The sequence below is a fragment of the Gordionus sp. m RMFG-2023 genome, chromosome 1, assembly GCF_954871325.1.
Source record: "Gordionus sp. m RMFG-2023 chromosome 1, tfGorSpeb1-WG-v2, whole genome shotgun sequence".
In the NCBI taxonomy this organism is placed as follows: Eukaryota; Metazoa; Nematomorpha; class Gordioida; order Chordodea; family Parachordodidae; genus Gordionus; species Gordionus sp. m RMFG-2023.
The window spans coordinates 16,092,756-16,110,114 of record NC_088775.1 but is presented as its reverse complement, the minus strand read 5'-3'; positions in this window follow the sequence as shown (position 1 = coordinate 16,110,114).

Below are 17,359 nucleotides of genomic sequence, written 5' to 3'. Positions count from 1 at the left end.
ATAAAATGTATGATTTAGAAATATTTTTAGCAAAACTGACAGAACCGTTTATTAACAATATCGAAGCCATAATGTATAAAAATACAAATCTATTCGATCCCAATCTTATAATAGAAATTAATGATGATCCGGGGAACCATACCAAAATAGATTTCAATTCCTCGAGTTATGCATGTCATTTTGTCGGATATATTAAAGATTGCATCTCCTGCATGATCAGTTTGAGTTTCTATGACAATTTAGTTACAAAACAATAAATTATATTGCACTATCTATCTCTATATTAATTTTTTTTTAAAATAATTTATGAATCTTGTTAAAACACATATAAATCAATATTTTATAGATAGTAATAGGAATAGAACTTTTAACAATTTAGATTTAGAATGTTCGATAATTGCCTTAGAAAATTCTAGATATTTAATAATTAAATTGAATTGTCTATGTCCGTGGTTATGATACTTAACAAAGGTTCCATAACAATTTATAGATCATTGAGAGCTTTAGGGTGGGCTTCTTCATTATTGTACAATTTTAGTATACATATTTTACTTTAATCGAAAATTTTTCAATTCTAATCAACTTTCTTAATTTTTAAATAATTATTAAAAATTATTATAATTATTATAGATAGGTACCATTTATTCGCCGAAGAAAAAGATCATGATAAAAAGCTTACCAAATTTTTATGCAAAACATGTATTAAAGTTTAATGTTTCTAGGGAAGTTTGCCCTTTCTTCGATTTAGTCATTTTGTATCATATCAACAATATATCAAAATTAAATGGTAATTAGTATACTAAACACAATCTTTCATGACAAATTAAATTTAAATATCTTCTAAGCTAGCGAATTAAGAGCTAAAAATATCTCATTTTCATTCCAATATTTAGGAAGAGTTTCATTTTTAAGCATTTAAAGTTTTACTGCTTAATATTTATTAATATTATTTTATCAGTTTTAAAAATGACTTTTTAATTGTTTTTTTTCTTCATAATTTTAGATTGTTTTATTAGATCTTAAGAGAATCAACTAATAAAATCATATTTAAAAAATCGAATTTTTAAAACTTTTATGCTCAAAAATCAAGATATTTACTAATGAACCAAGTGACTTTCTCTTTCTACAGCAAAAATAATGTAAATTGATATGTTTAAATTTAACTATAGCTCCTTTTTGGGAACCCAACTAAAGAATACTTGGTTATGATATTTTAACCGTTTATAATAAGATTTTTAATACGTTTTTTAAATTATAAACTGTCACTGAAACTAGGGGAAATTTTTAATATTATTTTATTTATTTAAAATATGCGATCGTATGGCTTGGTGGAAATTCTTTGATGTAATAATGTTCAAAGTTTCATTACTCAGAAGTTTTAAGAATTGCATAACTTTTGTGAAAATTTTCACAATTTTTTAATTTTACATTAAAAATGGCTATATTTTTATCGTTGAATTCGCCTAATTTTCGAGATCTATTTTTTTATATATAGGATATAGTCTAAAAAATATTTTTTTTTAAATTTAAAAAAGGCTGTTATAGTGGATGCTACTAAGTTAGGGCTATTAAATCAAATGCTAGATAATTAAGCAATTTATTTGAATAAACATAATATATAAATAAATATAATAGATATAAATATAATTTTAAGGAAAAACAAAAATAGTTCTATATAAATTTATATCAATTAAAAATTTAATTAACTTACTTAAATTTATGACAAGAAGATTTTCTTCCTGTTCTCCTTCCTATAATTTGCGGCCTGAAAAGTTATTATAAAAAAATGGAATTAAAGAAAACACCTTATATTATATTAACTTACAAAATAAAAGGGCTTTAAGGTAACAAGATATTTTTAACATAATTCTTCTCAAAATTATTAAAATATATATAGTTCTCTTTGTCTAAATTTAACGCAAACTATAAATAACTTCCTTTTATTTTCTTGAAATTTAAATATTATCAGAAAAGCAGCTTAAACATGTTGAGCACCTTAATCTATAAGATGCTGCATTTATCTCCTATTTCATGCTAATATAACTACACGTGTTATTTATAAGAAAGCCATGGTTCTTGTATTTGAGATTATGATCTCAGTAAAATTTATGTAATCCATAAAAAGGAGGAAAAAATATTTGTTAAATTTTATACGTTAAACTAAAATTTACTAATTAAAAAATCCTTAACTAATGGCCATAATAAAATACAGCAATCGTCACACGATCGCATAATTATTATTTTTTAATAAAAAAATATTTAAAAAAAAATAAAATTAAAATTTCACCTAGTTTCAGTGACTTATCACTTTTTTATAAAGTTTTTATAAATGTTATGTTTTACACAATATTTTACTAATAAAAAAAATTTGTATTTAAAAGAAATTAAGAAGACATCGTTGACCAATAATTTGGTTATTTAATACCAATTTTTCTATTAGTATAACGAATACTTTAAAATATCACAGACATCGTTGACCAATAATTTAGTTATTTAATACCAATTTTTCTATTAGTATAACGAATACTTTAAAATATCACTTTATTTTTATATATACAGACCCAGCAAGAATGTTTAAACTTCGCCAAGTGAAATCTAAAAGGAAAACAATGGATGATACGAGTCAACTCAAAATTGAAACAGCTGTTTTTATGGATGTTTATAGTTTTATGAGTAAATACATGGCGGGAAATAAGAAAAAAGCTGTTGAATACATATTAGCTACTATAAACATGGCCAATATGATATTTAGACATCCCAGTTTAGGGAAATCTATAGGAATTTATATTGTAAAAATTATATTTATGACAAGCCAACCTTCTACAATGCAAACCGATGGGAGATGGCAAGAATACTTAAACTTATTCTGCAAATATCAAGCTTCGAAAAATTCGCCAGTGATTAATTTAAAGGATAAGAGATGGGATAATGCCCTGCTATACACGGGGTAGTGCGTGAATTTATTTTACTTATTATAATATGGATAAGAGAAAAAAACATAATTTATTATTGAGACACCAAACCTTAATCTTATATTTATTTTATTCGTTTTAAAGGATTGATTTATTTGATGATCAATCGACAATGATCGTAGGTGGTGCACAAACTGGGACAATTTGCCACGAATCTTTATCTTGTGCTATTGTTGAAGGCGGCCTTCATAAAGGATACAACATATTTATAGAAATAACACATGAATTAGGCCACAAGTTAAATAGACTAATAAATGTATTTTTTTTACTAAATTGACAATTAGCTTAGGATTTGGACATGATGATGTGGCTGTTCCAGCATGCACAAATAAAGGTTATATAATGAGAGCAATATCGGCAGAGAGAGTAGAATTTTGGTCACAATGTTCTCGAGAGGTGTTATTAAAACAAACAATTAGCTATAAATGTTTGTATGATAATCCAAATTCCCCGTCAGAATATAATACGTATAATAAGCCCGGTTATGGATATGATATATCGTTAGATGAGCAATGCTATATTAATAAAGGAATGGGTGGTTATTATTATAAAGCGGATAAAAGACCTATTTGCGAACTTTTACCTTGCGGAAAATTAGGCTATACTTCAGGATGGACGTCAGTCAGCGCAGGCGGCCCTGCTTTGGAAATGAGTTATTGCGGTAAAAACAGTTGGTGTTACAATGGTAAATGTGTATCTATACCTCCTATAAGTATTAATAGGTTTGGTCGTCCTACACCTACAGATGGTAAATGGGGACCATGGATACCCTATCAACGTTGTATAAACACTGAATGCATAATTGGAGCCCAACCTTTAGAATATTGGATAAAATCATGCTCAAAACCTTTTCCACATTTTGGGGGTGAGCCATGCGAAGGTGGTGATGATTTACCAATCAAATTTATTGCAATCAAATGTAGAAAACCCGTAATAAAAATATTTGGCATAGCATTAGTTTGTTATATTAATATTAATATAAATAGAAATGATTATATTAATTAACTTTTATAATACTTAGGCCACTTCCAAACAGCATGTTTTAAAACATTTTCCTAGGCATGTAGGCAATGAATATCTATCTTAAATATATAATACATGTTTTCAATATTGAATCAAGTGATGTATTTAAGAGAAATAAGGGATAAAGATAGAAAATCTATGGATGCTGCTATAACCTATAAAGAATTAAAATTATAATAAATGATATTCACATAACTTTAATAAATAATTCAAGGTTTTTATTTCTAAATATGTAATTGTTTATAATAATTTAATAAATATATTTAAATTGCAGAAAATTTATATAAACATTTATGCAAATTGTAAAAAACATTTCAATATCAATATATCTCTCATTTTAGCTGAGGTTTATAATTGTTCTAACTTCTAAGATATTCTGGGATTGTAATATTGATTTGCTATATTCATTTTCAGAGTAAAGATCATGAATAGTTATCTACCATTATCAAAATTTCCTTAAATTCATTGAATACTTGTTTTAATGTAATAACAGAAATATAATTAATATTTCCTTTGATTAGAAATTATAGATAAAAAAGTGTTTAGTAAACTCAACAAGATAACTACTTTACCTTTTAGCATAAAAAATTCCCAATTCATCTAATACTTTATTTGAGTAAGTTTGTTTCACTCACCTGCTTTAACATGATTGCATAATATAATATTTAAAAAGGAACTTGTTCACTTCAATCGTATAAGAAGCCATTTAATCGTTAAAAATTATCAAAATAGTTTGATACATTGGTGTACGCAGCGGGGGGGGGGGCAGGAGGACACCCCCCCCCCCCAAGCCAAAATGCAGATGCCAGACATATTTTTCAAAAATATTATTTTTTATATTTTATTATAATTATTCATATCTATTTCTTTTTAAATTTTTATATTATTACCTTTTTCATTTACTAATTAACTTTATCAATTAATTTCATTTTCAAGTTTTCTTTGTGGCGTAATATTTATCTATTATTTTTAAATTTCCCGGTATTATAATTTTCAAATTTCTAGTCATGGATATTATACTTTTTTTTAAAAAACGCTGAAGGTGAAAATCATGCCAAAAAGCAAAAAAGTATAGTATGATAATTTAATAAACAAAAGCTGTGAACTGATGATTTCCTCAAAAGAATCAATTCAAAAGGGGGATATGATTCCCATTTCATCAATAATTGATAAAAATAGGGTTAAAATTGCAAAAGAAAATAGAGGCAAGATAAAACTAACTATTGAGACTATTTTATATTGTGACTTGCAAGGCCTAGCACTTCGTTCCCACAAGGATTCAGGAAGCTTAAATTTTAATAATAATGATAACGAAGGTAATTTCCGTGGACTTTTAAAATTTAAAGCATTAGGAGATCCTGTATTAATGGAGAGCCTCATTAGTACCAATAAAAATGCTACTTATCTCAGCCCTAGGATATAAAATGAGATAATTGATATTTGCAACAATATCATTTTAGAAAAATTGATTGTTGAAATCAATTCTGCCCCATGCTTCTCAATTTTGGCAGATGAGACCACGGACATTGCTGGCATTGAGCAGATGTCGTTGTGTGCGCTATATGTAGATACAAAAACATTATCAAGGAAATGTTTCTCCAATTTATTCCTGTTTCAAGCATGACTGGGTCTGCTTTAGCTGATGTAATATTTGTGAATCTTAAAAAATTAAAAGTAATAATTAATCTTATTATATAATTATTTTAAAAAATATAGCTAAATATAAATATGATACGTGGGCAAGGGTATGATGGAGCACGTGCAATGAGTGGACAATTCAATGGTATTAAAAAAAAATGCCCAACAGCTATATATGTCCACTGTGCTGCACATTCACTCAACTTAGCAATATCGGATTCATGTTCTTTACCATTGATATCAAATTGCTTAGGTTTTTAATTATTAAATTAAATTTTTTATATTTATATCAGGTAAAATATCTAGCATCTATGAGATGTTTAGATACCCCAAGCGTCAAAATAATTTGAACAGAATTATATCTGAAACTCCTTGCCCAACAAGGAGAAAAAAATTGCAAAAATCTTGTCCAACAAGATGGAGTCTTCGACATCAAGCAGTAACAGCTTTTATCGAGTTAGAAGAGCCGATTATTAATGCTCTTATAGAAATATCACAATGTCTGAAAAAGATATTTCTTCAGAAGCAAGCAAGTTACTTGATTCAATACTTATACCAAATTTTTTTTTCGCATTAGAATGTATTAATAAATTATTTAATTATACAACTATTTTATGTAATGCTTTTCAAATACCTGATATTGATTTGATTTTTGATTGAGATGATGAGAATAGCAGAGACAATTTTATTAGAACTCAAAGAAATTAGAGCTAATGCTGATGAGGAATTTCATATTTTTCTATAATATTTTTTGTGCTATCATTTTTTAATGTCTTATATATTTTTCTTTTACATAAAAAATATAATTATTCATATTTCCAACATTTAGATTTTTTATGCTTTATATATAAATTTTAAAAGCTCAAAAAAATTTAAATTTCTATTATGGATTATTTATTTTATAGTCATCATATCCTGCTTATATCCACTTAAAATTTGATAATTCAGATTTATTTAAAGTATTTATATGCCGCTGGTTATATTCGTTTATTATTTTTCAAATTTATTTTTATATATCGGTTTATATATTTAATTTTTTATAATTCATATTAATTTAAATTTGTATATTAGAAATAGTTATTAGTCCTAATAAATTTATGCTTGATATTTTTAAATAACAATAATTTTATTTTAAAAAATTTTAATTATCCCCCCCCCCCCACACCAAATTCCTGCGTACGCTACTGGTTTTGATATTAAAAATAACGCAATATCTTATGCATTCAAAAAACATTGTGTTTGGAACACATCTATTAAGCTGTCTAGCTTTGAAAAAAAGTTGTGTTTGGAAGCGGCCTTACTTTTAAAAATAGACATTTTAAATCTAAGATTTCCTTGACAAAGTTTACTAACATTTATTTTGATGAATTGTCGAGGTATTAATTGGGGGATGGCTTCCTTTGATCTTATTTTATTAATATGAATTTATATGCAGTTAATTATTCGATTTATGTATTTATTTGATATATCTAATGGATATATCAGATCAAGTAATTTTTAAACAACATTTTGGATATAATCTTAATTTACAGCTATTAACTAAGCTACAGAAAAGTGGACGAATTTATGATTAAATAACTTTACTATCATAGTTAAGAAAATCTTAATTGGTAGTCAAAAATTTATGTCATTTTGTCTAATGACACATAATAATAATTTGATGATTTATTCATTGAAATGCATTTTGAAGCTGAAGACATGTGACACGCCATTTTAATTTCCTAATTAATTTATATTAATAGATGAAAATCTGAAAAATAGGATATTTTTTATTATAGTTTTTGTAAAATTTTAAATGATCGTGTTATCGCCTGAATCCAATGGATAGAAGGATTGATATAAGCCAGTTGTAGCTCACTACGTTTAATCTATATTATCTAGCATGCTACTAACCGAGTATTTTCTCTTCACTCCTTAAATTAATTGATACAGGCATGAATTTTTGGAATATCCTTCTAACAATCTTCAGCTCCGACTCACCAACAATGAGCTTCCCCACGCTATTGGAATAACATTAATTGTACGATAACCTTTCACATTTGCTCTGTCTGCAGAACTACTACGAACAGAATGCACATTTTACATTGCAGATCTTAAGGCCGAATCCTCAGCTTAATCATAACAATTTTTTGATCCAACATAAAATCTGCCCCTAAACCTGCAACTTAAGGACTTCTTAGATCCGATGGAAAGTGGCCTGACGGAATCACCCAGATTTTATGAAAATGGTGCCAATTTTTAGTTTGGGATTATATATAAATTTTGGTTGTTTTTAACAAATGTTTATTTTTTTAAATATAAATTTCGCTTATTGTAATTTTTAAAATTGTTAAATCATTTAATATTGAAGTAATTATTTAAAGAAAAATAAAAGCGGCAAGGTGTTATTTTTTTAAAACTTTAAATCATTTCTTGAGCGCGTTTTATTAAATTTAAAAATTGGATTTTACCAAAAATATATTCTATTATGTTTGGAATACCTATCTTATGAACTGTAGACAATTTCGCTGTTAACCAATTTATGGAAAATTTAATATAAATTATATTTAAAAGTTCATGGAAAAATTGTCTGAAATTCATAGGGTAGGGATTCCAAACATGATGGCATACATTTCCGGTAAAATCATAGTTTTAAATTTAAAAAACGCTCTCAAAAATTAGTTTAAAGTTGAAATAACACTTAATGGGAAAAAGACATTGACGCTGACATATACATTATTTACACGAGGAAGCAAAATGACTTGTCACTAGCTCATTTGCATTGATATGCATTTAAATAAATAAATCTTCAGTCTAAGATGTAATTGTTTTGGTAGCAATTATTAATCAAAGCTAGTTTAAAAGTAGTTTTAAATAAATGATTAATTATCTAATGAAAAATTAAATTATTTACTAAATTAATAAGTCAAATTATCATCAAAATTTTATTAATCAAAATATTTTTAAAAAAAATAATGGTCAATTAAACAAAAATTTTTACTTTATAATAAATACTAAACATCATCTAAATACTAATAACATAATGTAAATACTAATAACATAAAATTTACACTTTATATCAGACTAAATAAAAAATATTTAATTTATCGTTATGTAAAAATGTTATGAAATAAATAAAAACATACAATTTTATAAAAAGAAACAAATAATAATACATTATCACATGATTTTGTCTAAAGTTGGTTATAGTGATCTGATCTGCATCGGGTAGGCCTACAAAAAAAACGAATCGAATAATTGCGTTATTCGTATTCGTACGAATAATAAAATCATTATTCGTTTCGATTCGTCGAATATTCTATTCGATTCGAATATTTTTTTAAAGCTTATAAAATATTTTGCAAAAAAATTTTACAGATGTTTAAAGATGACACTTTTAAGGATTCTCTAAACTAATTGTCATTTTTGCATATAAAATATAACAAAATTTTAGAAAGTATTTCATTATAGATTTTATTTATTAAAAATACTTTAGTAGCATAAATTTCCTTTATTTAATTATTAATATAATTTTTAGAGGTGATTATGACAATGTAATAGAGGATGAAGATATTATAATGCACTATCTGAATTAGATTGTCTTTAAAATTTGCCCAAAATAAGGTTATTAAATGGGAAAAGGATTTTCCTAATCAAATAATAAGAACTAGTCAAAAAAAATTATTTATCTGCCAAGAGCTCGAGAATATGGGAAAGAGGCACACTCTATAAAAATGTTTTGACATGTTCATAACATCAAAAATGATTAAAGAGAAACAATCAAAATAAAATAATTATATTTTACTTTGAAGTTTTTCCTTTTCTTCCATTAAACTTTTTCAGCAAATATAACTTGTTATGATTTGATATTTGATAATAGGAAATAAAATTAAACGAAATGATATCCACTAGGAAAATTTAATTAATTCTTTTTATTTTACTTGCAATAATATATTTGCGAATAATTACGAATATTTATATATAAATAATTTCGAATAATACGAATAATTTTTCTCATTATTCATATTCGATTCGAATATTCGTATTCGTAAAATACGAATCGAATATCAAATAACAAATAATTCTTTTTAGGCCTAGCATCGGGTCTAATTTATCAAGCCCAGCCGGTTCGAAATTTTTTTAAAAAGTTTTACTGGCTAAATGAATTTTTTTTAAAAATTATAATTTAAATTTTTTAAAAATTATTATACCAAAATAAAAGATATGCTTCATATGGCATCTAGTTTTTATAAATAAAATTAAATATTTTTACTTTCATAAAAAATTCAACATAAAATTGAATTTAGATATATTTAAAAAAATTTCCAAGGCCCGACCTGGCCCGAATTTTTTAAAAAAATATTAGGCCCGACCCAGACCGAACCCAGTTTTTTTAAAAAACATAAGCCCAGATTGTGGCCGAGTCGGGCCTACTTTTGCAGATCTCTAATCGGTAATATCAAATATTTAAAAAAATACAGTTTTCTTAAAGGTGTGAATCATTTTTTTAGTTTTACGAACGTAAAACTTTTTAAATTTTATAATTTTCCCCATCTTTATAATAAATTTTTAATATTATATATATATTTTTTTTAAATTTTTAGAAAAAATGTGAAACACTATTGCCTTTGTCCAGTTATGAGAAAAAATTCTGTGAAAATAAAAAGACTACGCACCCATATATATCTGGAAAAAATTCTATTAATCTAAATGAATGCCAAATAGAATGTACCTTATTACCTGGTGTTAACAGCAGTAGATTTCCAATACGACCATTACCTAATGGAGTTGTATGCAATCCCGAAAAAAACAAATATTGCATGTGGGGAAGTTGCGTAGACATACCTCAAACATTAGATAAAGTATACCCCAAATTTGGTGATACAAACGAATTGATTGGCGAAGGCATTACTGCTAAAGGTATAGAAATTGTCAACCCTCCTACTCCGCCCTCTTTTGATTCTGCATATAATTATAAAAATTCACGCAAGACAACAAAAATTTCCAAGAAAAATAATAAGCTCAAAGAGATTAAGAAAAATCATCTTAATAAAATTCACATACTTTTGGGAACTATCCTAGCGGGAACTGTTGTGGCGATCGTCATAGGATATTTCTTGTATAAAGAACGCTTGAAACAGAGTGCCACTTCTTTTTGGAATCGCGGATAGTAATTAGCAAATCTTCCCTCATATCAACTAGTCGTTAGAATAACAAATTATCAAATATAAGAATCGAATTATGATTATTTATTTTACTTATTTTTTATAAACATGTACAAATGAGTATAAATTTATTTATTATTAATAAAATCATTTTTTAAAAAAAATTTAATGCAAATGAAAATGTAAATGATCCTTGCAAATAATATTTTTATATAGCGTTTACATTTAAATTAAATCAAATTAAATAAAAAATCACCAGTATTTTATTTCACTGCAGTCATTTATACTTTTTGACACTCCTAAAAAAATTTAACAACTTATTTCTTTCTAAATGATAAGGGTTTATAAAAAAAGTGCTCTATAATAATAATTTATTATGGGGGATTTCAATAATATATAGATTAATAAAAATTTAAATTTTACATTACTTTTATATATTTTAAGATAATTTATTTAAATCTCAAAAATATCGTAATCAAAAAATAACCTGGTATATCTATATGACTTCATTCTAGCTACAATATTAGTAATGTATTCATAAAAATATGATTTTTGATATTATTGTGGTACTTGATGAAATATTTTTCATTTTTTTTTAAAAAAAATAGTGTGGTTTGGTTGTAAAAAAAAGGCTAAAGAGTATATTAATATAAGAATATGAAAAAACTCATTAAAATAAATTCCATACTAAATAAGAAATACAATTAAAACCCTCATCTCATTTTAGTAACCTCACATAACGTAAATATAAGAAATAACTTATGGATCAATGTATGTAAAAAAATGAGATAAATGCCTAAAAATATTTTACGAGAGAAATTTTTTTGAGCAATTATTTATTGATAAAATCAAAATACCACTAAGAGCAAATTATACAATTTATGAATTAATTCTTGTTCAAAATGCTCCATTTTAATTTTATTTATGAAAATATATAAAATAAATGTAAAGTATATAAAACTATAAAAATAACTCCAAAATTGATAGTGCTCTAATGTCGCCAAAGATTAATATTTTATAAATCTAGTATTTAATTTATATGAAATTAAAATCCATTCCTAACTCAAAAACTCTTAAATATCACGAGGACTCCAATTCTGGACCGGCTAATAAATAAATAATAAGAAAAGGTTATATATATCCAAACATTAACTTTTCTTGACTCCAGCTTAGTATACATGTTGATGAAAAAAAATTAATTAAAAATTCAAATCTTGTGTCAATCACAGAACCGTAGATTAATGTTGATTCATTATAATAGTGTTGCTATCGGTATTCCACTAAGATTTATTTAAACATTTTGGGAAGGTATATTTATTTAGCGTTATATTCTAAATCATTTTATTTTATATGTTGGATTTAAACATAAGCTCCTCTTAAAAGAAGGCAAGCAATGATTGATTTGATCCCGGCGATATTCTTATTAAATGATACTTTACGAAGTAAAATGGTATCTAAATATAAGTTCACCTATAAATAAAGCTTTTTTTAAAATTAGATTTATTAATTTCTCTAAATACTTAAAAAAAATATGCAGCCCGAAACGGTTTTGTTTTCCAAACTAGAAATATATTCTTCATTTATAGGTTACCTTTTTTAAAATATAACTACTTAATCAAGAATGCTAAAAAAATGGGAAAATTAAAATGTGTTTAACTTTAAAAAATATACAAATTTTTAAAATATAGAATATAAAAAAAAACATTTAAAAAATAAGTTCGTAGATGAGACAGAATCTTGGGCAGAAATGACTAAGAAAAAAATTTAAGTGGCAAACCCCAATGAACTGAAAATAGAATATTATGTTATCAATATATTATAAATTTTTCAAAATACAAAAATACAAATCAAATTTTATTTATATTGTAAATATAAAATATTTTATAGTACTTTCATATAAACTACAATATACAATATTTTATATATTAGTAATAAGGAAGGAAAAAACAAAAAGAGAGGGGGGCAGTAAAAAGTACTGAGGTTAAAACGGATCATCTTGTGGAATGAGACTGCCTATGAAGCTAATATAATTTGCCTTTTGTATCGCTATGGCGAGTCTTTGTCTTAAGAAGAAGCCTTCGCGGGGTTCATTGGCTAGTTGACGAATGTGAGAGCCAAGTTCCTTGAAAAAAGATAAGGCATATTTCCCAAAATTTGTAAGGGTTGTGGAAATGATGGGAAAGAAAATATATTCTTGAGAGATTTCAGAATATTTCGCTATTATGAGTGACTCTGAATATAAAATATATTCTAAAAATGAAAAAAAAAGAAGAATATGTTCTTTATTAAAATCCAAGTTTTAATTGGTTAAGTTGTGCCATGGATTATTTTCTTTTATGTTATTTAAAAATCGTATCTTACTTTTGATCACAAAATTCTATCCGACATTGGAAATTCCGAAATCTGTTCAGTGCTTAAATGTTAAGTCATTATTTATTTACCTAACTTTTTATCCATATGGCTTCAAAATAGTAATAATTTATAATCAACAATTTGAATACTCTATACTAAAGGCTCGTTTATATTAACCAAGCGAAAATAGCACGACATCGCGTCGCTTGCTTAATAAATTTTGCTGATGGTGGAGGGGTTGTAAATTTTTTTTGCTTTGTATTTTTTATACTTTTCTTTAACATAAAAATAAATTTGAATAAGATTTTAATATCTTCTGAATGTAAGAATAGTATTAGAAGAGTAGGAACTATCGTCAGTTCCGTTTCGGCCAGGAATATGAATAAATGTTTGCAAATATTACGCATTCCTCATAAAAATTAATTAAATAAAAAATGGAATTATGAATGTAATTAGGATTTATAATAAATTATAACTGATAATTCTTGATTACATACCTGAAAAAATGTAATAAATTTTAATTACTAACACTTTTTTAAAGTGGAATTGTTTACTAATTATAAAAAAAAAGAATTGTACTTATGGAATTAATTTTTTTTTAAAATTATTTATGTTTATTATTATTTCGATTTAAAAACGATTACAATTTACAAGAAAAACTATAAGCTATATAAAATAAAATAATGTTTTATTAAAAAAAAAATTAACATTAGGGGGTACATCTAGGTTATGGCACCATGGATTGATATACTGTGAGACCTACAAATTCACATTGATATTCATTGGTATAAGTAAAAACCTTCCTGAGGATCTCCCAAAAATAAGCGCAATTTTCGGCTGAGTGCCTTGAAAAAATCCTTTACTCTGGGTTCAAAAGCACCGATTGTGTCAAAAACAATGGGGGTTAGAGTAATGTTAGGAATGCTATTATTTTATTAATTTTTCTAATTCCCGAACTAACTAAGATATTAGAGCTAAAGGATGGTGCAAACATCATAATACATGTATAATCCCAAGCTAACGGAACTCCGCTGCTCCATGGAATAAGAGTCATTCCGTCAGGCCTTTTATTGTCCCCGAAATTAAGACCTACAGGTTCCAATGATGGATTAGCTAAACGAAAAGTTCTAGCAATAATTAAATTTATTGCTTGGTGGAGTGGATGTCGGCCTTTGGAGAAACGGCAGTGAAGAGGGTATAACCAAGACTGTCCACAGGGAGCTGACATAGTTTGCATGATGAGGGGGTGGCGAAGTCACAGTCTAAACGAATATCTACTCCTATCCAAAATTCTTCATTGGAAAGAAGCTAGCCAAGGTTGGAGTTAGGAATACTCAAGTCATTTATAGCCTGTCCTGAAATGTTGAATTGATGATGGAGAATTACTAATTTGATTTATTGGGGGAAGGAATCAATACTTTGATTAATTGGGGAGGGGATATCTGGGTTAAAGATCGAAGAAATGCCCTTCAAGGCCGCGTTCGAGTGAAGGAATTCAACGGAATGCTGGAATAAAGGTAAGTCCCAATCTTGTTGTCTAGAGGATAAAGGTAAAGGAGCATTTGAGGCGTTTGACTTCCATAGGTCTAGTGCTAACTCCAGATGGGGATCTATAGTGGTGGTAAAAATGTTAATAATTGTTTGAATTTTAGTGTATGATGAGAGAAAAGCTGCAATACTCAGTGAGGCAGGATATCGAAAGCCTATACCTCCCAAATTTGCACGGGAGAGCGGCTTGCATCTAGAAACTGGGTGAGAATTTGAGGTTGAGTATTGATTCAAGAGAGATTTTGACTTTATGTCCCAAATCTAGTAACATGTCTGGGAATTGGTAAAGAGGAACAAAACGAAAGGCATGAAATATTTTTGGAATATAAAGGAAATTCTTTAGTAGAAAGAATGAATGTTGAGATGGTAAAAATCCTAGGATTTTCTAAAGTCGATCAAATTTAATCAGAAGGTCTTCGGTAAATTTGGATAGCTGCTTTGCCTCCAATAGGTGAGCCTAGATGAGTATAGCTTGATTTATCGACTATAGAAAAGTTATCAGGAATAGGATAAAAATTGTTGGAGATATAAAATTTACATTTTTTATGATATAGGAAAAGCCCAGTAATAGGAAGATCAAAAATGATAGATGGAATTTTAATTAATTCATCGTAAGGTCCTGCAACTGTACCATCATCAATGACATTACATTTGTTGTTGATGTTGTCTAATATGGTGCGAATAGCCACACAGAAAATAGCTGGACATAAGGGGTCCCCATGTTGTATTCCTTGAGAGGATTCTATGGTAGTTTCATGAAATTTCATAAAAGACACGTGACCATAGCAAGCTGATATATAAGTTAAATATTTTGGGAATGTATTACAGAAAGAAGAAATGAAATGTACTTTTTTAAGGGAGTTGAATGCATTATTAAAATCTAATTTATTTTTTAAAAAAATGTTGTTTGATTGGTGGAGCAGATGGCTTGTGATGTATGAAGCAGCCTCACACCCTAAAGGAATACTAAATCCTAATTTTTAAGGAAGTAAAATATTAGAAAGTTTGCTTTTAATCGCCAACCAATGATTTTGGATATGATTTTTCGAAAGATAGACCCAATAGTAATGAGGCAAATGCCTCCATCCTTTTTGGATAGCGCAATAATAGAATGCATGGTGAAACAAGGTTATTAAAAATGTTATTAAGAAGTATGGTTAACGCTGATATTAGGCTGTGGGGGCATAGAATAGATGGCTTTGTTAAATCCTGGAGGTAATTTGCTCAGACTAACCCTCCAGCCGGGTACTTTTTATAAAATTTAATAACCTTGATAATTTCTAAGCTTGAGAGTGGGTCTGGGGATATGGTGGTGGGAGCTGTAATGGCAATATATTATTGAGGATGTTTAGATAAAAGGGATCGTATAGTAGAATGGTCATTAGGAGTAAACCACATCATTTGAAACTGCAATGTTTAGGGCACTTTTAATATTGCATAAATTAATTTTTTCTCAAACAATTTTGCTTTCTGGGACATTGTGGTAGTTGTTGATTTGCTTTTTAGTGAATGAAGAACAAGGTGACATAAGAATCAAAAGAATTTTTGATTTGGCATAAAAGATTGTCTTTATCAGATGGAGATTTTAGATGAGTGCTGGTGAAAAATAGTTCTTTCCATTTCTCTGAATTGTTGATGTTATTGTTAAGCGGAGTAATAAGATTAAGTAATTTTTGGGCAATCAAAATGCGAGCATCCCGGGGTATCCTTGAAATTATAGACACAAATGGATTAGTCATAATATTCTAGATCCAAGAAGGTTGTGTGATATCAGTGGATAAATGTTTATTTATATCAAGATCATTTATAATTAAGGTTGGCAGTACAGTATTAGAGAATAAGGCTGAGAAGCAAAAAGGTGGTAAAGAGGGAATATGGACGAAAAATCCAGATGCAGGATATCTTGATGATCTGGGGCCATGAAGCGATAGTTTACCTGATTTAGTAAGGATGTTAATTTGTCACAAGAGGGACATGAAACTTTTGTAGACTTCTTATAATTTATTAGATGAAAATTTTATTTATATAATTTGTACACGGAAAAAAATAACTAAAAAACATATAATAAAATTTCTTTTTAATTAACAATCTTCGAAGCGTAAAAAAACATTATAAAAAAACATTATTATTATTTTTTTTTAAATAAAATACAAAAATATCTTTGACCTCATTTCTTTTTCATATAAAATTATAATATATCGTTAACATCATTTCTTTTTCATATAAAAATTCAATATATCTTTAACATCATTTCAAAATAATACAACACGCGCCCCCTTAACAAAAATCCTGGGCAAAATTATATATATATTTTTTTAAATATCACTATGCAAAAAAAATTAATCAGCGCATAAGCATTCAATAAATGATTCCCATAATTTTTTGTTTAAACAAAATTTTTATGTCTGTATTTCTTCTTTATCACTTCATACACTCAATCAGATCTTGATAATCATCCCAGTATTGCTTTTAGAAGGTCGATTCTAACGTTGCCATCCTCCTTTCTTTTGGGCGATTTTCGTAGTATCCGTCATAACTTTTTGTCCTCCTAACATAGTGTCGTTCCTCTTTTACGTTGGACATACGATGTACGTGGGTAGTGGTTGCTTCTTGATTACATGATTATTTACACCATTGAAACCATTGAAATCTACATCTTTATTAACCAGGAACTATCCTTAC